Here is a 25,701-nt window from a genome sequence, read left to right as displayed (position 1 = left end):
GGGGAAGGTTAACAGCAAGAAAAGAAACAGTCACAGAAAGTGCCCTACTAAAGCCACTATAATCCCAGGTAATGCGAATATGCCAAAGGCTTCCCCCTCTGACTAGCAATATATACAGGCTTCACGCCACACGGGAAAGAGACTTCATGAAAATAGTCCATTAGTCATCAGGCAAATAAACAAATAACAAAACAATACATGGAACTGGGGGGAGAGGACTAGTATTGAGAATTGTTACAAACTGTTATCTAAATATTATTTTTTAACAAAAATTTTACAAGACATGTAAAGAGACAGGAAAATGTGACCTACATGGATAAAAAGCAGGCAATAGAAACTGTTTGAGACTAGTTGTTGGATTTAACAGGCAAAAACTTCAAATTAACTATTGCAAATGTGGTTGAAGACCTAAAGGGAACTATGAAAAAAGACTAAACATTCAAGTAAATATAATGAGAAACAAAATAGGATATTATACCAGAAATAGAAAGAACATAAGGGAATATTATGAATAATGATACACCAACAAATTGGACAACCTGGAAAAAATAGGTAAATTTTTAGAAGCAAACAACCTACCTTCATGAAATGATGCTTAGAGAAGTAAAGGAAGGTAGAACAATGTCCCATCTAAGGGAGTATGTAAAAAAAAGATAAATCATATTTTTATAAAGTATCAAATGGAAATTTTGGAGTCAAAAATTATAATAATAAATGAGAAATTCACTAGAGAGACTCAACAGTAGATTTGAAGGAGCAGGTGAAAAAATAAGCAAAATTGAAGATAGATTAATAAAGAAAATATCATCCAAAAAACAAAGACAACAAAGAATAAAGAAAACCAAGAGATTTGTGGGACTCAAGCACATCAACATACACAAAATGGGAATGCCACAAGAAGAAAAAGGAGAAGAGAAAAATATTAAAAAAAAAACAGTGCCTGAAAACATCCCATGTATGATGAAATATATTGATCTACACAACCAGTAGTTCAACCACTCCAAGTAGGATAAACACAAGGAAATTCATATACAGACACTATATAGTCAAACACTAAAAGATAAAGACAGAACATCTTGAAGCACTAAGTGGAAAATAATTCATCAATACAAGAGAACTCCAATAAGATTAAAATGATTTCTCGTCAGAAACAGTGGATGCTATATGGAAGTGGGATGTTGAAAGAAAAACTGTCAACAAAAAATTCTACATTTAGCAAAACTATCTTTCAAAAGTGAGAACAAAGCGCAGATATCACCCCTGCCACCCCAAAAGAGAATTTACTGCTAGGAAATCTACCTTACAAGATAAACTAGAAATTCTTTAAGCTGAAGAAGGTAAACTCAGACTGCAATTCTCAACCACATGATACAACAAAGAGCACTGATGAACATGATTATGCAGTTATAAAAGACATTATAAATGCTCATTTCTTCTCCTTTCTTCTCTTTACAAACATAAAAGGAAAGAATGTACAACATGACATAGTTGTATTGTTAGGAATATGACATATAGACAGTTACTATACTTGTCAAAAGCAGGACAAAGTAGGTGATGGGAGCAAGCTGTATTGGAGAAAATAATGATACTAAATGATAAGACGAATACACAGGAAAAAATAAACAGAAATTGAAACTAAAAACTAACGTAAACATTGTCATAAATTTTTACTTTCTTTTCTTGTCTCAGCTTCTGAAAAGACATCAGATTATGTAAATAATAGTAACAATATATTGTTGGCATTAAAATATATAAATATATAATATGTGTAAAAATAACAGCACAAAAGTGGGGAAAATAGCAGAGCTATTTAGAAGGAAATTTTCTACAGTGGACAAGAATTAAGTTAATATAAATATGAAGTAAATTCCAATAATTTAACGTGTATATATGGTAAGCCACATAGCAACTGCCAGAAAAATTACCGCAAGAATTATTGAAAAATTATTAAATGAATTGAAATGTTGCACTAGTAAATATTCGTTTAATGCAAAAGAAAGACATACAGAGAAAAAGAACAAAAAAAGAAATGACATGTAGAAAAAAGTAAAATAGATATTAATCTAACAATAACAATAACAACTATAGAAGTAAATGGATTAAACAATTCCATTAAAGACACATATTACAGACTGGATTAAAAAAGTATCCAACTAGGGCCAGCACCGTGGCTTAATGGTTAAGTGGGCGCGCTTCGCTACTGGCAGCCCTGGTTCGGATCCTGGGCGCGCAACGATGCACCGCTTCTTCTGCCATGCTGAGGCCGCGTCCCACATGCAACAACTAGAGGGACGTGCAACTGTGACGTACAGCTATCTATTGGGGCTTTGGGGGGGAACAAAGGGGTGGAGTATTGGCAATAAATGTTAGCTCAGAGCCGGTCTTCCTCAGCAAAAAGAGGAGGATTCGCACGGATGTTAGCTCAGGGCTGATCTTCCTCACACACAAAAAAAAGTATCCAACTATATTGAATGACAAAAAAACCTAAGGAGACACACTATAACTTCAAACAACTACACAGGTTGAAATAAAGAACAGAAGAAGCTGTATCAGACAAACAGCACCCGGAAGAAAGCTGAAATGGCTACACTAACATTAGCCATGTAGATTTTAAAACCAAAAATGTTACTAGAGAGGAAGAGGCACATTTTTCAATTATAAAAGTGTCAATCTATCAGGAATATAAAAAATATAAAGAGATAAGCACCTAACATCAGCGACTAAAACACATGAAGCAAAAGCAAACAGAAATTAAGGGAGAAATAGGTAATCCAACAATAATATTTGGATACCATCTTACTTTACTTTTAATAATGAATAGAAAAACTAGGGAGAAGATTGATAAGGAAATAGAAGACTTTAATAACACTATAAACCAACTAGATCTAAGAGACATCTATGGAAGAGTCTCCCCAAAAAAAGCAAAAGATGCAATCTACTTAAGTGCACGTAAACTTTTCCATGATAGACTATGCGAAAGAATAAAAAACTCTCCATAAATTTAAAAGGATTCAACTTATACAAAGTATGATCTCTAATCACAATAGATTGACAATAAAAAAGCAATAAATAAAAAGAAATTTGAGAAGTTCACACATATATGGAAGTTATACAATAAACTTCAAAAACAAATGGATCACCGATGAAAATAAAAGAAAATTAGAAAATAGTTTTGGAAAAGTGAGAAAAAAACCAAATATAATAAAACTTATTGGAATACACTATTAAGAGAATAATGCATAGCTGTAAACGCCTATATTAAAAAATAAGTATTTAAAATCAATAGACTAAACTTATACCTTACAGTTCTATTCATTCCCTGAGAAGTCTCTTGCATACTTTAAAAGTTTCTGCCTGAGGATCTGGCTTCAAATCAGCCTGCATCTAGGTGCTGACTGAGGTCCTCTCTTTTGAGACACTTACAATTCTTGGCAAACCTTAAATTACTGGGAGTGACTAAGTACAACAAAGGTAACTTGGACAATCACAAGGTTTGAGAAATGAAGAAGAGATATAGGCAGGCTGATCAATAATGTTTACCTCCTACACAAAACCTCTCCATCAAGACTGGAAGAGGTTACTGCATTGTCTAATGCACAGAAACCAACACAGAGAATCAAGGAAAATGAAGAAAAAAAGGAATATGTTTCAAACAAAAGAAGAAGATAAAACTCCAGAAATATGCCTTAGTGAAACAGTGATAAGTGATTTACCTGATAGAATTCTAAATAATGGCCATCAAGATGCTAACTAATATCAGGAAAACAATGCATGAACAAAATGAGAATTTCAACAATGAGATAGAAAATATAAGGAAGCACTAAACACGAGTCACAATGCTAAACAACACAATAACTTAACTGAAAAATTCTATAGAATGGTTGAGCATCAGACTAAATCAATCAGAAGACAGAATCAAAGACAGGGCAGTGGAACTCATCCAATCTGAGGAGCAAAAGGAAAAAAAAATGAAAAAGAGTAAAGATATCTTATGTGGGTTATGTGACACCATCACACTGAACATGTTCACATTATAGAAGTCCCAAAGGAGAAGAGGGAGAAAAAGGTGAAAAAAAACTTACTCAAAAAAGTAATGGCTGAAAACTTCCCTAACCTGGGGAGAGAAACAGACATCCAGATCAAGGAAGCCCATGGAGTTACAAAAAGAGGGATCCAATGAGACCCACAGGGAGACAGATTATAATTAAATTTTCCAAAGCTAAAGACAAGGAGAGAATCTTAAAATCAGCAAGGGAAAAACAACTTGTTACATACAAAGGAAATCCAATACTATCAGCAGATTTTTTCAGCAGAAATTTTGAAGGCCAGAGGGAGCTGCATGATATATTCAAAGTACTGAAAAAAAAAAACAAAAAACTGCTAATCAAGAATATTCTACCCAGGAAACTGATCCTTCAGAATTGAAGGAGAGATAAAAAATTTTCCAGAAAAGCAAAAGCTGAAGGCATTCAATCAAAACTACAGCAGACTCACAGGCAAAGTCAAAGGGTCTTCATCAAGCTGAAATGAAAGGATGCTAATGAGCAATAGGAAAACATATGAAAGTACAAATCTCATTGGTAAATACGTAGTTAACTTCAGAAGAGTCTAACGTTATGATGTGTTGGATAAGTCACTTATGACTCTAATATGAAAATTAAAAGACAGCATATTAAAAACAACTATAAGTACAATAAATTGTAAATGGATAAACAAGGTGAAAAGATATGAATTGTGATATCAAATACATAAAATCTGTATGGAGAAGAGTATAAATATAGTGTTTTAATATGCCTTTGAATTTAAGTTGCTATGAGCTTAAAACAGACTGTTATAAATATAAGATATTTTATGTAAGCCTCATGGTAACCACAGAGTAAAAACCGATAGTAGATACATAGAACATAAAGCAAAAGGAATCTAAGAATACCATTACAGAAAGCATGAAATCACCCAGGAAGAAAGCAAGAGAGGAAGAAAGGAACAAAGGAATTACAAGTAGCCAGAAAACAAGTAGTATAATAACAGTAGTAAGTCCATACTTCTCAATACTTATTTTAAATTTAAATGGGTTAAATTTTCCAATCAACATCATAGTGTGGCTGAATAGATTTAAAGAAAGACCCAACTATATGCTACCTAGAAGATATTCACTTCAGCTTTAAGAACACACACAGACTGAAAGTGAAGGAATGGAAAAGGATATTTCATGAAAATGGAAACCACAAGAAAACTTGGGAAACTATACTTGTATCAGAAAAAATAGTAATTAAGCCAAAGATTGTAATAAAGGATGAAGAAGGTCAAATAAAACGATAAATGAGTCAATCCTACAAAGGATATTATATTTGTAAACATTTATGCACCTAACGTGAAAGCACCAAAATATATAAAGAGAATATTAGCGGAGCTAAAGAGAGAAATAGACAGCAATACAATAATAGCAGAAAACTTCCATACCCACTTTCAAGAATGGAGAGATCATCCTGACAAATAATCAATGAGGAAGCATTGGGCTTAAATTACTTGTTAGAGCACATGGACTTAAAAGACTTTTAAAGAACATTTCATCTAACAGCAGCACAATACACATTCTTCTCAAGCACACATGGATCATTCTCCAGAATAGATCATATGTTAGGCCACAAAACAGGTCTTAATAAATTTAATAAGGTTGAAATCATATCAAGTAACTTTCCAAACACAATAGCATTGTGAAATAATAAGAAATATATATATTGTTCTCTGCTCCCGGTTCCTGACACAGAGCTCCTAAAACCCTTCTAAATTTCTTAATTATGGGAGCACTAGGAGCATCTTTCACTCTGATGAGGAAACTCTGGATGTCTGCTGAAAAAGGATGGTCACCAGAAAGACCAAGGCATAACCAGAGTTTGGAATATTCAACCTCACTCCCTACTTTACTACAGAGCAGAGAGGGTCTAGAAATGGAGTTAATATTGATTGTGCCTACTTGAAGAAGTATCCATAAATATCACAAAAGCACAGGGTTCGGTGAGCTTGGTAACCATGTTCATGGACTGGGAGGGTGATGCACCCCAACTCCACTGAGATAGAACTTGATGCACTCAGGATCCCCCCAGACCTCCTCTTAAGTAACTCTTCATCTGGCTGTTCATATCATTTAATAAACTGGTGAACATAAATGTTGCTTTGAATTCTGTGACCTGTTCTAGAAAATAATAAAATCCAAGGGGGAGGAGATCGTGGAAACCTCTGATTTGTAGCCAAGTCAGACAGAAGATATGAGTAACTAGGGGACCTACTACTAGTGGTTGACATCTGAAGTGGGTGAGGGGCAGTCTTGAGGGACAGAGTCCTTAAACTGTGTAATCTGATTCTATCACAGTAGATAGTGTCAGAATTGAGTTAAATTGTAGGATACCCAGCTGGTGTCACAGAGAATCACTTGGTGTGGTAAAAAAACCTCATATATTTGGTGACCAGAATTGTAGGAAGTGTTGTGAGTGGGTTAGTAGTATGAGAGTAAAAGAGAAACACAGGAAGAAGACTGGAGGTTTTTCATCACACAGGTAAGAAACTAGAAATCACTTCAAAAGAGAAAACTGGAAAATTCACAAATATGTGGAGATTAAACAACATGCTACTAAACAACCAATGGATCAAAATAAATCAAAAGAAAACAAAAAAATCTTAAGACAAATGAAAATGGATATACATCATAAGAAAACTTATGAAGTGCAGCAAAAGCAGTTGTAAGAGGGAAGTTCATAGAGAAAAACAGTAACATTAAGAAAAAAGAAAGCTCTCAAATAAAAAAAAAGACCTAACTTTTCACCTCAAGGAGCTAGAAAAAGAAGAACAAACTACATCCAAGTTAGTTCAAAGAAGGAAATAACAAAAATCAGAGCAGAAATAAATGAAATGGAGACTAAAAAGACAATACAAAAGATCAATGAAACTGAGTTGTTTTTTTGAAAAGATAAACAAAATACACAAACTTTAACTAGACTAACCAAGAAAAAACAGAGAGGACTAAAATAAATAAAATTAGAAATGAAAGAGGAGACATTACAACTGATACTGTACAAATACAACTGATCATTGGCTACTGTGAAAAGTTACAGGCCAACAATTTGGACAAGCTAGATGAAATAGAAAAATTCCTGGAAAGATACAACCTACCTTGACTGAATCATGAAGAAAGAGAAAATTTGAACTGAGCAATTACCAGTGAGGAGATTGAATCAATAATCAAACCTCCTAACAAACAAAAGTCGGGACCAGATGGCTTCACTGGTGAATTCGACCAAACACTTAAAGAGGAATTAATAGCAATGTTTCTCAACTCTTCCAAAACATAGAAGATGATAGAACACTTCTTAACTCATTTTATGAGGCCAGCAATAACCTGATACCAAAACCAGACAGGAATATCACAAGAAAAAAAAATTACAGGCCAATATTCCTGACAAACATAGATGCAAAGATCCTCAACAAAATATTAGCAAACTGAATGCAACAACAATTAAAAAGAATCACACACTATCATCAAGTGGCATTTATTCCATTCCACACCCGCAAGTCAATCAACATAATATCTCATGTTAACAAAATTAAGGATAAAAATCATATAATCATCTCAAGAAATGCAGAAAAAGAATTTTACAAAAATCAACATTCATATATGATAAAAACTCTCAACAAATCGGGTATAGATGGGACACACCTCAACAGGATAAAGGCCATGTATGACAACCCTGCAGCTAACATCATAATCAATGATGGAAAGATGAAATCTTTTTCTCTAAGATCAGGACAAGTCAAGGATGGCCAACCTTGCCATTTTTATTCAACATAGTACAGCAAGTCTTTCCCAGAGCAATAGGTAAATTAAATAAACAAAATCGTCCAAATTGAAGAGGAAGAAGTAAAACTGTCTCTATTTGCAGATGATATAATACTACATATAGAAAACCATACAGACTCTGTCAAAAAACTGTTAGAAGTAATAAAGGAATTGATAAAATTGTAGGATACAAAATCAGTACGCAAAAATCAGTTACATTTCTCTACACTAATATTGACTACCATAAAGAGAAATTAAGAAAGCAATTCCGTTTACAATTGCATCAAAAAAATTAAAAGACTCAACAATACATTTAACTAAGGAGGTGAAAGATTTGTACACTGAAAACTATAAGACAGTGACAAAAGAAGTTGAAGAAAACACAAATACATGGAAAGATATTTCAGGCTTATGGATTGGAAGAATTAACATGATGAAAATGTTCATCCTACCCAAAGCTATTTACAGACTCAATGTAATCCCTGTCACAATTCTAATAGCATTTTCACAGAAATAGAACAAACAATCCTAGAATTTGTAGGGAATCACAAAAAGACAACAAATAATGAAAGCACTCTTGAGAAAGAAGCACAAAGCTGGAGGCATCACATTTCTTGATTTCAAACTATGTTACAAAGCTATATTAATCAAAACAGTATCACCTTGGCATAAATGTAGACACATACATAAATAGACCAGAATCGAGAGCCCACAAATAAACCTATGCATAAATAGCCAATTAAATTAAAACAAAGGAGCCAAGAAAATACAATGGGTAAAGGAAAGTTTCTTCAATAATTTGTGTTGGGAAAACTGAAAAGCAAATCAGGGAAATTGGACCTCTATATTACACCGTACACAAAAGTCAACTCAAAATGGGTTAAAGAATTGAATGTAAGAGTTGAAATCATAAATCATATGGAAAAAAACATGCGGAGTAAACTCTTTGAAATTTATCTTGGCAATGATGCTTTGGATAGGACATCAAAAGCAAAGGAAACAAAAGCAAAAATAAACAAATGATACTACAACACACTAAAAAGTTTCTGCACAGCAAAGGAAACAGTCAACAAAATGAAAAGGTAACCTACAGACTGGGAGAAAATATTTGCAAATTATATATCAGATAAGCAGTTAATAGCCAGCCCTGGTGGTCTAGTGAGTTAAGCATACTAACTTTTACATTACAGGTGTCCCAGAAGGGGAAGAGAGAGACAATAAGGCAGAGAACTTATTTGAAGAAATAATGCCTGAAAAATTCTGTAACGTGGGGAAGGAAACAGACATCCAGATGCAGGAAACACAAAGAGTGCTAATCAAGATGAACTTACAGAGGTCCAGACCAAGACACATTATAATTAAAATTGCAAAAATTAAAGATAAAAAGAGAATCTCAAAAGCTACAAGAGAAAAGAAATAAGTCGTGTACCAGGGAACTCCCATGAGACAATCAGCTGACTTTACAACAGAAACCTTACCGACTAGAAGGCAGTGGCATGATATATTCAAAATAGTGAAAGGAAAAAACCTACAACCAAGAATACTATAACTGGCAAAGTTATCATTCAGAATGGAAAAAGAGAAAAAGAATTTCCCAGACAAGTAAAAGTTAAAGGAGTTCATCACCATTAAACTGGCCTTACAAAACATATTAAAAGGACTTCAAGTGGAAAAGAAAAGGCCGTATATAAAAATGACAGAATTATCATAGAAAAAATATCACTGGTAAAAGCAAATATACAGTAAAGTTAGTTTATCAACCAATTACAAAGCTAGTATGAAGATCATGAGACAAAAATACTAAAGTCATTTATGTCTATAATAAGAGGGTAAGGGATACACAAAATTAAAGGACATAACATATGATGTCATAACATAAAATATGGAATGTAAAAATGTAAGGCTTTTGGAATGTGTTCAAATTTAAGAGACTATCAACTTAATATAGGCTGCCATATACATACAGGGTGTTATATATGATCCTCATGGTTACCACAAACCAAAAACCTGTTATAAATACACAAAAAATAAGGAGAAAGGAATCTAAACATAACACTAAAGAACGTCATCAAATAACAAAAGAAAAGAGCAAAAGAAGAAAGGAACAGAGAACTACAAAAATATCCAGAAAACAAGTAATGAAATGGCAATAATTACATACCTATCAATAATTACTTTAAATGTAAATTGACTGAATCTTCCAATCAAACGACATAGGGTTGCTGAATGGATAAGAAAACAAGACTTATCTTTTTTCAAACAATGGATCAGGAAGTGGACATATGTGCCAAAAGATATATTTTGGACATATTTCCAATAAAAAATATTTTGGGAATATTCTTGAAAAGTTCTTTAAAGATGTCATTTTGAATAAGAAACTGATAATAAAACTATAAGAATCAAGGTTTGATCTCATTCTCTCAGACCCCATTGGACCCTGCGGTGAGCTGCTGGCTGAGCTACTGAAGACACCTTTAGTGAACAGTCTCTGCTTCTCTCCTGGATATACAGTTTAAAAGCACGGTGGAGGACTTCCATTCCCTCCATCCTATGTACCTGTTGTTATGTCACAATTAAGTGACAAAATTACATTCATGGAGAGGGTACAAAATATGACATATGTGCTTTACTTTGTCTTTTGGTTCCAAACATTTAACGAGAAGAAGTCAGAGCAGTTTTACAGTGAAGTACTAGGTAAGTCATGTTTTTGGCTGATAGCTTGAGTCCTGACTTTCCTAGTTCCTTGGAAAGTGAGTTTGTATAAAATCAGAGGTATTTGTCTCTTATAGTGAGATGATGCAATGAAAATATAAAATGATCTGTCAATCTAATAAATATTAGAGAGAGCCCTATATTACAGGATCAGTTAGAACCTTGCCTCCCTTTACTAGTATACAACTCTCCAGGAGGTCATGAACCACAAAATGAAGTACTTAGGACTCCTCTAACCAATTATATATTCATCTTACTAAACTTTTTTTAGCTTAAAAACATCACTACTCGGGGCCCGCCCGGTGGTGCAAGCAGTTAAGCGCTCATGCTCTGCTTCGCCAGCCTGTGGTTTGCAGGTTCAGATCCCAGGCGCCCACCGACCCCCTGCTTGTCAACCGTGCTGTGGTGGCATCTCGTATAAAGTAGAGGAAGATGGGTGCGGATGTTAGCTCAGGGCCAACCTTCCTCAGCGGAAAAAAAAAAAAAAAAGAGTAGGATTGGCATCTGATGTTGGCTCAGGGCTGATCTTCCTCACACACGCAAAAAAAAAAAATCACTACTAACTAACCTCATAAAGTGTCTTGATGAAACGAAGTCACATAGATTGCGAAGTTACACATGTATGTCTAGCAAGAGTATCTATGTAGCATTTAGGAAATTGTTTCCATTTGTGTAGCTCCATTTCCTTATTTAAAAATTAAATTATTTTGTAATATTGCTAGAAGTATTCCTTCACAATTGAGAGATAGTAGTGGCTCAAAGACTCAGAAACCTATAATTCGAGATTTCCAATGATTCCACATTCCTTCACTAAGTACTTACAAATCTTGTTTTAAAGGTCTCAAATTTTGTTGAAGAGTAGACATGCAAGTTTTTAGTCTATATCTTTTTTAAACTATGTCTCTCCATTTAAAAAAATGAGCTAAAATTAAAGATGAGCACAAATCTCTAGTTCCATTATTTATGAAAAAATTTTAGCTATTTGCTAATATTTTAATTTAATAAACAAATGTTATTAAACTCCTAGTATGAACCAAATGCAGCAATAGGTACAAGAAATTGAACCATACTCTCAAAAACCTCACCCTTGCCTTAGACAACCTAAGATCAAAGGACTTGGTTGCTAAATGGGGGTAATAACACTGAGCTCTAAGGAAATGTGTTCTCATGGGTATGGTGGGGCAATTTTGCAGTTGAAAAAGTTTTTTACATTTTCGTCTTTTATTTTTATAGCTAAGAGACAAAACAAATGCTTGCTTATTTCTATATGGCTTATATTTAATAATTGTTTGTAATTGTAAATATACAGGTGTCACATTAGAGATGTAAGGCTTCTGTCACATTTCTCTCACTTCACCTTTCACATGTATAGATCTATACATAGACCTATATAAATATGCAAGTGTACTATACATTTAAATTATATATATATATTATACACAAACATGCATGTATACTTGCCTTCTGAAAGAACAGACACATTCAAACATCTCTGGCTACATCATTTCCAGCTCCTTTCAGAAAATTACCTGGTATATTCACATGATAATATGTCATTTCATCTAACATTTCTGTTTGTTTATTGTTTTTCCCTTCAGGAAGACCCACTACGTTATCTGAGTTAAGGAGGAAAGCCGAAATGCAGCTCATTCAAACCTGTTGGGATTTTGAGTTTCCTCGCTCGCTCTTACCACACTTTGAATTTTTTGGAGGAATCCCCTGCAAACCTGCCAAACCTCTGCCTCATGTAATCCATTTCTGTGTGTTGTGCTTTATTTAGTTTTTATTTTCAATAGGAATGATTCTGCATTCTTTATTTAGAATGTTTGATTGCAGAGAGAGGGATATGGGAAGCTGGAGAAAGTGACCTGCCAATTAGAAACACATACATTTCCATACCAACACCAATATCTGATTTTCATTATCATTACAGAATAAAGTGGGATATCTGGGAGACTGTGAATAGTGTCAGTTAAATTAAGGCATTCATTATTCAACACATAAGGAAATATCCGACATTCATTAAATGGGAATTATAGAGTGACTAGCCTACTCCAGGGGTAAATGCTGATATACAGAGAAACAGTGTAGACACAGTTTTTGCTCCCACCCATCTGTCACGCTATCTGGAAAGATAGGAGAAAAGCAAGAAATAAAAATTGAGTGAAAAGTGTTATAATAAGGAAAGACCACAATGCTAATGAAACTTCCAGTGAGAAACATAGAAAGGATCTCTGAGTCATTGATAATTAAGGTGAGATTTGAAGGACATGCAAGAATAGGTAGAAGGGATGGGAGCAGGGGGTAGAGGAAGACACAAAAGACAAGCAGATAAAGTAGTAGTGGCAGTTCCCAAGAACTCCAAGTTTAGTCTAGCAGGAAGAGGCTGAGTAAAGAGGCTGATGATGCTGGAGAGGTGTGTTGGAGACAGATAATTACAAGGAGTTTGAGATATCTAGTAAGGGTGGTAGGGAGTAATGACAAGGTTTAAGAAAGGGAGAGACAGAATCACATATCCTTTTTAAAAAATATCCCTTGGGATGTAGTCACTGGGTTAGATTGTAAAGGGGCAATAGTAGAAAGGGGGTCATTTAGCAGATTGTTGTGAGATATAGGCAACAATGATAGAAAAGCAGACCACAGTGTTCATAGAGAGATGACCACATTTACTCTTATAATGAGAATACCAACCTCATACTGTTGTAGCGGAGGAAAAAATAGTACATATAAACCTCCAGAATGTCTCTGGCACATACTGAGTGATCCGGAAGAAATATTAACCATTGTGATTGTGCCACTTTGTTACTATTATATACTATTAATAACCCAAAGTATGCCAGCCACCTGGATCTAATTCCTCATTTAGTAGGAACTGGTTTACCAACACATCCATATTACCCTCTCTAGCGAGGTCTTAGAGAGCAGATATGGAGCTGTTTAAAAGCAAATGTATCCATTTTGGCAAACAGATGAGCAAGCTGAAATGCTAAAACTTTTTGTAAGAGTTGAGGCTCTTCACCTGTGCTCTACTAGAAGGAAGACATCCCTGAACAGTATAAATGAACGCCCCAACCATTTTTACAGCCAAATCCATCCTTTACTTGCTTTCATTCCAGCATGTAAACCATTCCTCGTTTGAGATTCCAGAGTTTTACATCTTAGAGCACAAAAGAGATGACAGTCTATAGAACAGATGTTTTCTGCCTTCATGAAACCTATACAAAACCTCAGTAAACCTCCCTCTGGGAACACAGGTCTTAGCATCCTAGCTGCATGACAGAGAGAGCACAGAGAAAATGTACACTGCGTATATAATAAAAACCATAAATTCTGCACATATAATAAAGACAAAATAATTTCTACCACTTGAATCTGAAAACTACATATAGCTTTAAATTATAAAGAATTTTGTACAATTTATAGGATGATATTCCGTATGAAGGAAAGCAAGAATCTAATGTTTTAAACTGATATAATACCTTAAAGACATAAATAGGAAGGAAACAAGCAATCATTGGTGATCTATCTTATAATCTTTTAAGAGATCCTTTTTGTCTACCTCCCTATTGGTGACAATATAAAACTGGTATCTTATTCAAGCGTAAGACACAATATCTCTTGATTTCAAATTGTTTAGGCTATCTATGGTAAATTTCACGAGGTAAAGGCTGAGATAAGATTAGTGAAAGTTCTATGCTCTCTAACCCTATTCTTGAAAGGCTTCCTCATTAACATTTTGGGAAAGTGATTGTCAGTAGGAGGGGGAGTGCGAGGAGGAGGAGAAGGACAGGGAGAAGGATGAATAGAATATAATCATCATAATTAGTAATAGTAGCTGTTGTTATTAAATTGCAAAAACAAGATTTGAATCCAATGATTGAGAATGTTTTGTTATATAAAAATTGTTAGTCCAAATGACTTATTTTTCCATTAATTATTAAATTCTCAGAAAGTTTCTGTATTTTTTTAAGAATTAAGACATTTGGCAAAGTAAATCAAGAGTTTTAAAAAATGCTTATAGAGTTTAGCTTCATAATATACACATACGAAACTATACAAAGAAAAATAATCAATATGTGCAAAAAATATTTTAGGAAGTTATTCATAACAGTAGACATTGGAAGTAATCTAAATATCTAAAATTAAGCAATTATTAAATAACTTATAAATGTGCATATCACACCATTACAATAGTTTTACTGAAGAATGCTTAATTACACTAAATCAGTTACAATACGAGGTTCAGTTGGATACGGAGGGGCACAATAAATATAATAAATTCACATTGTCTTGTAGAATGAAAAAAGATTATAAATTAGGATTACAATTTTCAAAATATATGTCACAATGTAGATTTAGTTATATGAATAGAATCAAGATCAGAATGAAAACTTACATATTTTAGCATACTGTCCTCAAGGTCCATCCATGTCATTGCAAAGGGCAGGATTTCTTTGTTTCCTATGCCTGAATAATATATATATATATATATGCCACATTTTCTTTATCCATTCATCTGTTGTTGGGCACTTAGGATGTTTCTCTTGGTTTTGTGAATAATATTGCAATAAACATGAGAGTGCATATATCTCTTTGATAACCTGTTTTCATTTCCTTTCGACCCAGAAGTTGAATTGCTGGATCATATTGTAGATCCATTTTTAATTTTTTGAGAACTTCCATATTATTTTCCTTAATAGGTGAGCCAATTTACATTCCCATGTACAGTGTACAGCAGTTCCTTTTTCTCCACATCCTTGCGGGCACTTGTCTCTTGCCTTCTTGATGATACCTATTCTAACAGGTGTGAAGTGATCTCTTGTTGTGATTTTGATTTGCATTTCCCTGGTGATTAGTGATGTTGAGCCTCTTTCCATGTACCTGTTGGTCATTTGGATGTCTTCTTTGGAAAAAGATTTGTTTAGTTCCTCTTCCCACTTTTTAAACAGATTTTGGTTTTTTTGTATGAGTTTTTTGTATATTTTGGATATTAACCCCTTATCTGATGTAAGGATGGCAAAAATTTTCTCCCATTCTGTAGGTTGCCTTTTCATTTGTTGATTGTTACTTTTGCTCTGCAGAAGCTTTTAAGTTTGATGTAGCCCCACTTGCTGAATTTTGCTTCTATTGCTTGTGGTTTTGCTGTCATATGCAAAAAAAAAAAAAAAAAAAACATTGCCAAGACCAATGTCTAGGAGCTTCTTCCCTGTGTTTTCTTTTAAGAGTGCATGGTAACAGGCCTTATATTTAAGTCTTTGGTCCATTTCAAATTAAGTTTTTGAGTGGTGTAAGAGAGAGGTTCAACTTTATTTTTCTGTGTATATTTATTTAGATTTCCCAACATCATTTTTTGAAGGGACTGTCCTTTCCTCATTGAGTGTTCTTGGCTTTCTCGTCGAATATTAGTTGACTGTACTTATGGGGGTTTAATTCTAGACTCTGTATTCTGTTCCATTTATCTATGTGTCTATTTTTATGCCAGTACCATACTGTTTTAATTACTATAGCTTTGTAATATAGTTTGAAATCAAGAAGGGTGATGCCTCTTTGTATTTTTCCTAGAGGTAGCTTGGGCTTTTTGTAGTCATTTGTGGTTCCATACAAATTTAAAGACTGTTTACTCTATTTTTGTGAAGAATGCCATTGGGATTTTGATAAGGATTGCATTGACTCTATAGATAGCTTTGGGTAGTATAAACATTTCAACAATATTAATTCTTCCAACCCATGAGCATAGGATGTCTTTCCATTTGTGTCTTCTATTTCTTTCAGTAAATTCTTGTAGTTTTCATTGTAAAGATCTTTCACTTCCTTGGTTGAATTTATTCCTAGGTATTTTATTGTTTTTGATGTTATTGTGAATTGGATAATTTTATTTCTATTTCAGATAATTGATTACAAATGTATAGAAAGGCAACTGATTTATGTATGTTGACTTTATATCCTGCAGCTTTAGCAAATTTGTTGATTAGTTCCAAAAGATTTTGAGTTAGTCTTTGGGATTTTCTATATACAAAATTATATCATCTTCAGATAATTAAAATTTTACTTCTTCCTTTCTGATTTGGATGCCTTTTTTTACTTTGTCTTGCCTAGTTGCTCCAGCTAGGACTCCAACTACTGTATTAACTAGAGTGGTGGGAGCGGCCATCATTGTCTTGGAGAAAAAGCTTTCAATTTTTCACTTTTCAGTATAATGTTAGCTGTGGATTCGTCATATATGACCTTTATTTTCTTGAGGTGTGTTCCTTCTATACCCCATATATTAAGAGTATATTTCTATACCAAGAAAGGATGTTGTATTTTGTCAAATGCTGTTTTAAAGCTATTAATAGGGCCCTGTTATTTTTATCTTTGATTCTACTGATGTGATGTGTTACATTTATGGATTTGTATATGTTGAACAATCCTTGCATTGAAGGATAAATCCCACTTGGTCATGGTGTATAGTCCTCTTAACGTGTTCTTGAATTTGTTTTGCTAATATCTTGTTGAGAATTTTGCATCTATCTTCATCAGGGATATTGGTCTATAGTTTTCGTTTCTTATGTGTCCTTATCTGGCATTGGCATCAGGGTAATGCTGGCCTCATTGAATGAGTTTGGAAGTATTCCTCCTCTTCAATCTTTTGAAAGAATTCAAGAAGGATTGGCATTAATTCTTCTTTAATCTTTGGTAGAATTCACCAGCAAAGCTGTCTGTTTCTGAGGTTTTCTTTGTTGGAAGGTTTTTGATTACCAATTCAATCTCTTTATTCATTAATGGTCTGTTCAGATTTTCTATTTCTTCATGATTCAGTCTTGGTAGATTGTGTGTTTCTAGGAATTTATCCATTTCTTCTAGATTATCTAATTTGTTGGCATATAATTGTTCATAGTAGTCTCTTATGATTCTATTTATTTATGTATTATCAGTTGAATGTCTCCTCTTTCATTTCTAATTTTACTTATTTGAGTCTTCTTTCTTCTTAGTCTAGCTGAAATTTTGTCAGTTCTGTTTATCTTTTTGAAAAGACAGAGAAAGACAAATACTGTATAATATCACTTATATGTGGAATCTAAAAAAGTCAAACTTGTAAAAACAGAAAGTAACATGGTGGTTACCAGGGGCTGAGTGGTGGGGGAATATGAGAGACATCACTTGAGGGTACAAACTTGCAACTAATAGCAATAGGCCCTAGAGAGCTTATGCACAGTACAGTGACTATATAACACAGCAATACTGTGGTATAATCATCAAACTTGATAAGCGACTTGATATTAATTATTCCAACAAAAAAAAGAAATGATAGTTGTGTAATGTGATAGAGGTGCTATCACTACAATGGCAATCATATTACAATACCAAATGTATCAAATTAATATGCTGTACACTTTAAATTACACAATATTATGGTCAAATGTATTTCAACTAAAAAAAGAGAGCATACAAATTTTTAACCAAGGATATCCCTGATTAGAAAGTATGAGTAAATCTTATTTATTTTTTTATAATTTTTCATACTTTTGCAAATTTTCTTGCAAAAAGCTTATGTTATTTTCATAAGTATATCAGAGAAGGAGAATGACCAGTACACATCAGTGATCAATCTGTAAACAGAGTATTTTTACATATGGATTTTCCTTAAAAAATAAAAAATGAAATTACTATATGATTCCTCCATTCCATTTCTGGGTATATATCCAAAAGAATTGAAATCAGGATCCAAACAAGATATTTGCACACCCATGTTCATAGTAGCACTATCTACAAGAGCCAGGAAGTTGAAGCAATTCAAGTGGCCATCAACCGATAAAGCAATAAACAAAAATATGTAGTATACAAACAATGGAATATTAGCCTTTAAGAGGAAGGAAATTATGACACATATCATATCATTAATGAAGCTTATGCTAAGTGAAATGTCAGTCACAGAAAGGCAAATGTTGTACAATTCAACATATATAAGTTATCTAACTAGCTAAATTCGTAGAAACAAAAAGTAGAATGATGATTGCCAGGGCCCAGGGAAAGGGGAAAGGGAGATTTTTTAATGGACGTAGACTTACCATTTTACAAGATGAAAGAGTTCTGGAGATTGGTTGTACAATGTGAATATACTTAACACTTCTGTACTGTACACTTAGGAAAGGCTGAGGTTGTAAATTTTGTTATTTTGTACTACAATTAAAAATAAAACAACTACTACTTTAATAATTCCTAATTGTGATATTTGATTTTCTCTCTTTAGTTGTTTGTAGCAATCCTTTCCATAGTGTTGCTATGCTGTTGCTCTTTTGTGATGGAGCAAATTCTTTCTTCACAGGAAATGGAAGAGTTTGCCCAGAGCTCTGGAGAAAATGGCGTTGTGTTGTTTACTCTGGGGTCAACGGTCAGTAATATGACAGTGTGATTGCTTCAGCTCTTGGTCAGATTCCACAAAGGTAGATAAAGTACCTTATAGTGGACAACTCCTTAGCGAGTCTTTTAAACTCTATAAAGTGTCTGATTACAAACATTTCCTGCAAGAAAGGTAAAACTATTATGACGCCTACAATTTATCTCAGATATGAGTTTACAAAGCAAACTATCCTTGGCGGGTACTAAAGTAGTACAGAAGGTGTCTTTGACTCACAATAACTTTGACATTAACAATGTAATCAAAATGAAACATATTTAAGAGGTGTAGTGTGAAGTTTTCGTATTAAAATGGTTTTGTGGGCAGTACAAAAATCACCAAATGCTGCCTTCTCATCTGCTCCTTTTCCTTGCAGGATTCCTGAGGGCACTGTGTACACAGTACAGATGTTATCAGAAAGGAGTTAAATTTTAACAGCCACTGTACTAGCACAATAACGTCTAGCAATATTAACATAATATGAAAGTCTGAATGCATCATGCAGTTTACACTTGCCATGTAATCCTGACATCTTTTACTTCCCCTCAATTTTGGAATAGGTCTATTCAGTGTGCTTTTCAGGGTGCTATTCAGAATAATGATGACCAAAGCTAACCAAGCTGCCTCCAGGTACCCAAACCGGGAATGAAGATTTAGAAAAAGAGAAAAAATATAGACTTCTTCCCCTGGTTGATTAGGCCCTCCTGAAGTCTGAAGCAGGAAGATAAAAGAGAAAGGGAGGAGATGGATTCTGCTCTTAAGTTGAACTCTGTGCATTATATAATCTGGCTCCTAAGGAACTCTGCCTCTAACCTATTAGATTAACTGCTCATCCTGACTGAGGAAGGAGAAGGGAATATAAGGAGTCAAACAGAAGGAAGCCTTGGGGGGAAAACGTTCAGAGCCCTCCTTCTCCATAAAATATAGTAGTAACTTTTTTCTAATGTATAAAATATACCTGGGTTCTTTGTATATTTTGTGAACTACTTCTTAATTTTCTATCTGATATAATATTCTCCTAATAAGCTACGATAATTTTTGCTGAGAACTTAAAGTTACCTACATTCACATGGCAAATAGAATTTAAACATTGGTAAAATATAATTCAGTTTATGACCATTTCTTTGAAATCCAAAATTGTTGTCTTATTTGGTACTGGGCATATAAACCATGTTAATTAATGCTGTCAGTGCTTTGTGTTTCATTTGTTGAAGTGTTAAGGGCTAGTTGAATAAATTTTAGCGTCATAATTTTGGAATTTTTTCAACTGCAATATTGTCATTCATAAATTATCCACAGGCTCTTCTCTAAATTTAAAGAATTTCCAAATATAGCAATGGTGATAATACTCTGGTTCTGTGTCAAAATTTACAAGTTCAAATGTTTCTTGGAGATAGTATTTAATTTGTAATATAAAAGTGGTATACTTACTTTCTATGCAGAATTAATTAATTATTAATAAATTATTAATAAGCAGAGGGGCCGGCCCGGTGGCGCAAGCGGTTAAGTGCGCGCGCTCCGCTGCGGCGGCCCGGGGTTCGCTGGTTCGGATCCCGGGCGTGCACCGACGCACTGCTTGGTAAGCCATGCTGTGGCGGCGTCCCATATAAAGTGGAGGAAGATGGGCACAGATGTTAGCCCAGGGCCAGTCTTCCTCAGCAAAAAAAGAGGAGAATTGGCGGATGTTAGCTCAGGGCTGATCTCCTCACAAAAAAAAAAAAAAAAAAAAAAAAATTATTAATAAGCAGAAATATTACTTTTTCACTAGTGTCTGATTGCACAGATTAGCCTTTTTGTAAAGAAAAAGTAAATGTCTAATATAATAACTTAAGGACCAAGTGAATGTAAGTAAACTCCCTTCTATAACAGTTCAAGGAAATAGGTTAATATTAAATTTAGAAAATTAGAGTCAGTATATAAAATAAAGCAAAATAAATGTGTAGATTATTAGTGATTTCCCACTGTTTTTTGCACTAGAATTATGACTGCCTAAAAATTTCCTAAATATTTGAATTTGTATTTATAACCTATGTCACCCTGATTCCTCTGTGCTAGTATGTGTGAAATGCCATGATTGCGTTTCATACCTGATTGAACATGAAAATAAGTGCATGTAATAGGAGTATTCCTATTGCCACAGTGTTTTAGTGGCTCTAATTACCAAGCATCCCTTGTCCTCCTTTCCTCATCCACCCTGTGGAAGGCATGTTGGTTCATCTCTTTAGAATTCTAACATGCTGTAACTTTGAAATTTGACTCATGGAATAAGGTATTTTCTTTACCCTAAGAGGTTCTATGGAGATTTGATGGTGAGAAACCAGATACCTTAGGAACCAATACTCAGCTCTGTAAGTGGATCCCCCAGAACGACCTTCTTGTTAAGACTCAGGAGAACAAATATTGAAAACATGAGTAACAGATGAGCAGAGTGACAACAGTTCAACAGGAAACAAACTTATTGAGCATATGTTATTCAAATACTCAAACATAAATCTTAAGTTCTCTATATTTGCAGTCCTAGAGGAAAAAAAGGATAAAATACAGTAGTTGGCATTTTATTATATATAGTCACATTCCTTATGACCAGAATTAAAATATCTTTATTTAGATGTAATTACTTCTTACAGCGAATTTTTCAATAACTTCCTGGACTGTTGCTCTGTCTGTGAATTCTCTCCTTACACCTATCTTTTCTCCTACTTGTAGGGATATTTGAAATGCTACTGAAAAATTACAGCTCCTCTTTTATTACCAGAAAATCCCCATTTTCTAAAGGGAAAAAATCACAATGTTTTTCACAAAGTGATAACACATTTCATGATAAAAATGTAGCTTTTCTTTCTTCTGGTTGCAGTGTCACCACCATCACCTTCTTTGTTGTCTTGTCACCCTTCACATCAGACTCAACAACTTCACAACTTCTTTAAGAGAATACGTTTCCAACATCCCCCCCCCCACCATTTTTTGTACGTTATTTCTTTTATCCAGAATGTTCTTTCAGTTTGTTCCCCTCCTAACTTTGTATTCATTTTTGAAGTTCAAGTGACATACCACTTCTTTCATGTAGTCTTCACTTACCTCTCCATCAGACTTAGGTATTTATTGCTCTGAGTTCTGAAACAATTTAAATGCAGGTGCAAGCGTATAATAATCTGTTATCTAAAAAACATTGCCTATTTCAGTGCCTTATAATGTCCATTTCTCAAACTTGTATTTAATAAGTTTAATGAAATTCACTCTTTCTTAGGTCATCCAAAAGCCAAAGCCTTTATAAATCATGGTGGAACCAATGGCTTCTATGAGGCAATCTACCATGGGATCCCTATGCTGGGCATTCCTTTGTTTGAGGATCAACCTGATAATATCACTCACATGAAGACCAAGGGAGCAACTGTTAGATTGGACTTCCACACAATGTCAAGTACAGATTTGCTCAATGCATTGAAACTAGTCATTAATGATGCTTCATGAGTATACTATTGTTTTTACTCGATACTATTTCTAGAGATGTTCTCATAGGAAGACCAGGAGGGCAGAAATGAGCCTTGACATGAACACGATGATGAGTACAGTTTACTCAATCCTTTGAACAGTAATTGATAACTCAGCGTTACTGTCACATTCAGTTTTTTTAGGCGGCTTTAAGGGAAAGGTTTTTCAAAGGTTCAGAATAGTGGAGAAATTTTGAAAAAGCCGATCAGTAGGATGAGAAGAATCACTGAAATGGTATAAGGGTTAAGAGGAAGCATTGGGAACAAAGTTGATGTAGGAAACCGTGAATGTTATAACACTACTAATCTGTAGTTATAGCTTTCTTTCAGCATGAGAACTCATCAAACGTTTTAAATTCTTCTAAAATGGTTTATTTTCAGTAAACCAGCATGACGTAATCAATCTCAAATTCCCACTTGAGACTACTCAAATTTTCTATGCTAATATTTTGAGCCCATCACTGATAAATGGCAAACAAGCAGGACTTTCAAATTTACCCAACTATAACTTTGGTTTAGTGGTAAACGAAACTAAGTAGATATTACTTACAAATGTAGGCATATTCTTAGTTGTTTTGATTGTGCTTGTTTTTGTGTTGTTTGGAAGAACTATAAAATATAAAAGTAATTGACTTTGAAGAGATATGTTGGAATATTCCTATTTAAAAGCCAAATTTTCTGGAATCTGAAATATTTCGTTTTCAAATTATTTTTATGATATACGTGAATTTCAGTTATACTATTACTATTATTATTAATATCATAATTTTTATGTATATATTTTTGCCTTTTTTCATAACAACTTTGGAAATAATATAATTTGTTTGAGAATATATTTGTAATAATAGCTCAGTGGACATTTGTTTTTTAAAAACAGTGCTATTTAATTTTAATTTTAGCACAACTATTTTTCATCGTAAATGAGCACCATGAGAAGCATATTTTCATTTTCATTTTTTTAACGAATATATCTTTCATTTGGTAGGAATACATCTTCTTGATCCAATCATAAGTTGAGGGACACTTGCTTCCACTTCTTGGCTATAGTGAATAATGCTGCAATGAACATAGGGGTGCACGAGCCTCTTTGGACTGCTGATTTCTGGTTCATTGGATAGATTCCCAGTAGTGGGATAACTGGCTCATAGGATCTTTCTATTTTTAATTTTTTGAGGACTCTCCATTACTGTTTTCCATAGTGGCTGCACCAGTTTGCACTCCCACCAGTAGTGAATGACGGTTCCTATTTCCTCATAACCTCTACAACATTTGATGTTTTTTGTCTTGGTGATTATAGCCATTCTAACGGGTATAAGGTGATATCTTAGTGTAGTACTGATTTGCATTTCCCTGATGATTAGTGATGTTGAACATCTTTTCATGTGCCTATCGGCCATCTGTATATCTGCTATGGAGAATGTTTTTTTGTTCTTCTTTTGTGTGAGTTCTTTATATATTTTGGAGATTAACCCCTTGTTGGATATATGATTTGGAAATATTTTCTCCCAGCTTGTGGGTTGTCTATTCATTTTGATTCTGGTTTCATTTTCCTTGTAGAATCTCTTTATTCTGATGAAGACCCACTTGTTTATTTTTTCTTTAGTTTCCCTTGTCTGAGTAGACATGGTATCCAAAAAGATTCCTTTATAACCAATGTCAAATAGTGTATTGCCTATATTTTTTTCTAGGAGTTTTATAGTTTCAGGTCTCACCTCAGGTCTTTGATCCATTTCGAGTTAATTTTTGTGAATGGCAAAAGCAGATGGTCTACTTTCATTCTTTCATTTGTGGCTGTCCAGTTTTCTCAGCAACATTTATGGAAGAGACTTTCCTTTCTCTTTCCATTGTACAGTCTTAGCTCCTTTGTTGAAGATTAGCTGTCCACTCATGTGTGGTTTTATTTCTGGGCTTTCAATTCCATTCCATTGATCTATGTGCCTGTTTTTGTACCAGTACCATGCTGTTTTGGTTACTATAGCTTTGTAGTATGTTCTGAAGTCAGAGATTGTGATGCCTCCGGCTTTGTTCTTTTTTCTCAGGATTGCTTTAGCTATTCAGGGTGTTTTGTTGCCCCACATGAATTTTAGTATACTTTGCTCTATTTCTATGAAGAATGTCATTGGGATTCTGATTGGGATTGCATTGAATCTGTAGATTACTTTAGGTAGTATGGACATTTTAACTATGCTTATTCTTCCAATCCATGTGCATGGGATATCTTTCCATTTCTTTACATCATCATCGATTTCTTTCAGTAATGTCTTATAGTTTTCATTGTATAGGTCTTTCATCTCCTTGATTAGCTTTATTCCTAGATATTTTATTCTTTTTGTTGCAATTATAAATGGATTATCTTTTTGTGTTCTCTTTCTGTCAGTTCATTACTAGCATACCAAAATGCAACTGATTTTTGTAAGTTGATTTTTCACCCTGTAACTTTGCTGTAGTTGTTGATTATTTCTAATAGTTTTCCAATGAATTCTTTAGGGTTTTCTATATATAAAATCATGTCATCTGCAAATAGTGAGAGTTTCACTTCTTCATTGCCTATTTGGATTACCTTTATTCCTTTTTCTTGCCTAATCGCTCTGGCTAAAACCTCCAGTACTATGTTGAATAAGAGTAGCGGGAGTGGGCATCCTTGTCTTGTTCTTGTTCACAGAGGAACGGCTTTCAAACTTTCCCCATTGAATATGATGTTGGCTATGTGTTTGTCATATATGGCCTTTATTATGTTGAGATAATTTCCTTCTTGTACCCATTTTGTTGAGAGTTTTTATCATAAATGGATGTTGGATCTTGTGAAATGCCTTCTCTGCATCTATTGAGATGATCATGTGGTTTTATTCCTCATTTTGTTAATGTGGTGTATCACATTGTTTGATTTGTGGGTGTTGAATCATCCCTGCATCCCTGGTATATATCCCACTTGGCCATGGTGTATGATCTTTTTAACATATTGCTGTATTCTGTTTGCCAATATTTTGTTGAGTATTTTTGCATTTACGTTCATCAGCAATATTGGCCTGTACTTTTCCTTCTTTGTATTGTCCTCTTCTGGCTGTGGTATCAGGGTGATGTTGCCTTGTGGAATGTGTTAGGAAGTGTTCCAACTTCCTCTATTTTTTGGAATAGTTTGAGAAGGATAAGAACTAAATCTTCTTTGAACGTTTGGTAAAATTCTCCAAAGAAGTCATCTGGTCCTGGACTTTTATTTTTTGTGAGGTTTTTGATTATTGTTTCAATCTCCTTACTTGTGATTCATCTATTCAGATTCTCTATTTCTTCTT

At 34.0% G+C, this 25,701-nt stretch overlaps 1 pseudogene; it reads left to right on the top strand.

Annotated features, from left to right (window-relative positions):
- LOC131409251 (UDP-glucuronosyltransferase 2B31-like) overlaps positions 1-25,701 on the top strand; it is a 74,117-nt pseudogene that overhangs the window by 11,537 nt on the left and 36,879 nt on the right.

Source organism: Diceros bicornis, chromosome 8 (genome assembly GCF_020826845.1).
Source record: "Diceros bicornis minor isolate mBicDic1 chromosome 8, mDicBic1.mat.cur, whole genome shotgun sequence".
Lineage (NCBI taxonomy): Eukaryota > Metazoa > Chordata > Mammalia > Perissodactyla > Rhinocerotidae > Diceros > Diceros bicornis.
The sequence above is the reverse complement of the archived record's forward strand: the minus strand, read 5'-3'. Positions and strand labels throughout refer to the sequence as shown.